At 44.5% G+C, this 2,288-nt stretch overlaps 1 pseudogene; it reads left to right on the top strand.

Moving 5' to 3' along the window:
* Positions 1 to 1,089: 1,089 nt before the first annotated feature.
* LOC134810505 (olfactory receptor 7E24-like) lies at positions 1,090 to 1,992 on the top strand (annotated as a pseudogene).
* Positions 1,993 to 2,288: the final 296 nt, after the last annotated feature.

Raw genomic sequence — 2,288 nt, 5'->3', positions numbered from 1 at the left:
TGCTGGGATTACAGGAGTGAGCCACAGCGTCCGGCCAAACTTTCTGATGAAAATTCTAAGTCCACCTAAGCTAAGGACAGGAGTTAGAGCTTCCGTGAATTTTCAAAGAAGACCCACTGATTTGAGGAAGCAATTACTTTCTTGAAGGAGAAAAGTCAGAACACATAATGATGAAATCACTAGGACCTAACCGGCATGTGGAACTATTTTCTGCTTATGAACTATCAACTTTCATTTCATTTCCAGATGACGTGGTCTCAGCTGTTTTTTTTATTTTTTATTTTTTTTTTTTTGAGACGGAGTTTCGCTCTTGTAGCCCAGGCTGGAGTGCAATGGCTCGATCTCGGCTCACCGCAACCTCTGCCTCCCAGGTTCAAGCAATTCTCCTGCCTCAGCCTCCCGAGTAGCTGAGATTATAGGCATGCACCACTACGCCTGGCTAATTTTGTATTTTTAGTAGAGACGGGGTTTCCCCATGTTGAGGCTGGTCTCGAACTCCTGACCTCAGGTGAGCCACCCGCCTCAGCCTCCCAGAGTGCTGGGACTACAGGCATGAGCCACTGCGCCCGGCCCGGTCTCAGCTGTTCTACAGTGTTTATAAATGTTCTAAATCAAGGGAATTTGTATCCATCTAGTAGAATGAAATAAAATATTTGAGTTCTTAGTTTCCTTTAATTAGGATAACCTTTTTCTTAAAGTGAAGAGAATGGTTTTATTACATATTTTCCTTCAGACAAGATAGGCTGTATTTTCTAGCAATTATGAATTTGTTATATATGATGATCTGGTTCTTGGAACATTCTTGAATCTATTGTCTCTAAGGCAGGTGTGTACAGCAAGAAGTGAATAACACAGAAATCAATGATGAAAGCACTAGAAGACAATTGAGTTTATCAGAACTGCAAAATATTGCTGAGTGTGGATTGCTCTGAAATCTGAAAACATGACTTGTGAATGGCTTCTATTCAAAATGCAGACACAATCAATGCCGGGTGTTGGTTTACTTGTTTCCCATTTTTCAACCCTCTTTTCTAGGCAAAAGGTGTCCAAACTATGCAGAGCCACAGAATCTAACAGATGTCTCTCTATTCCTTCTCCTAGAACTCTCAGGGGATCCAGAACTGCAGCCGGTCCTCGCTGGGCTGTTCCTGTCCATCTGCCTGGTCATGGTGCTGGGGAACCTGCTCATCATCCTGGCCATCAGCCCTGACTCCCACCTCCACACCCCCATGTACTTCTTCCTCTCCAACCTGTCCTTGCCTGACATCAGTTTCACCTCCACCACAGTCCCCAAGATGATTGTGGACATCCAATCTCACAGCAGAGTCCTCTCCTATGCAGGCTGCCTGACTCAGATGTCTCTCTTTGTCATTTTTGGAGGCATGGAAGAGAGACATGCTCCTGAGTGTGATGGCCTATGACCGGTTTGTAGCCATCTGTCACCCTCTATATCATTCAGCCATCATGAACCCGTGTTTCTGTGGCTTCCTAGTTTTGTTGTCTTTTTTTTTTCTCAGTCTTTTAGACGCCCAGCTGCACAACTTGATTGCCTTACAAGTGACCTGCTTCAAGGATGTGGAAATTCCTAATTTCTTCTGTGACCCTTCTCAACTCCCCCATCTTGCATGTTGTGACACCTTCACCATTAACATAATCATGTATTTCCCTGCCGCCATATTTGGTTTTCTTCCCATCTCGGGGACCCTTTTCTCTTAGTCTAAAATTGTTTCCTCCATTCTGAGGGTTTCATCATCAGGTGGGAGGTATAAAGCCCTCTCCACCTGTGGGTCTCACCTGTCAGTTGTTTGCTGAGTTTATGGAACAGGCGTTGGAGGGTACCTCAGTTCGGATGTGTCATCTTCCCCCAGAAAGGGTGCAGTGGCCTCAGTGATGTACACGGTTGTCACCCCCATGCTGAACCCCTTCATCTACAGCCTGAGAAACAGGGATGTTAAAGGTGTCCTGCGGCGGCCGCACGGCAGCACAGTCTAATCTCAATGTCTTTTTATCTGTTCCATTCCTTTTGTAGTGTGGGTTCAAAAAGGCAGCAAGGTCAAATAAGAATGATAACAGTGGATGAACACCCACTGTGATATTAGCAGTAATACCTCCCTAGGATATAAAAAATACCGTCACAGAGTATACACACAAAGGGTACACTGGCTGTGATACTAGAAGCAATATCTCCCTACAATATGATGAAAAATATCACACGGTGTGCACACTGTGTGATCTTAGGAGTAATCTTTACTCTGGATATTACAACTAATATCAAGGGTGTACACACA

This window comes from Pan troglodytes, chromosome 6, assembly GCF_028858775.2.
Source record: "Pan troglodytes isolate AG18354 chromosome 6, NHGRI_mPanTro3-v2.0_pri, whole genome shotgun sequence".
NCBI classification, from domain to species: Eukaryota; Metazoa; Chordata; class Mammalia; order Primates; family Hominidae; genus Pan; species Pan troglodytes.
This window is presented reverse-complemented; position numbering and strand designations above follow the sequence as displayed.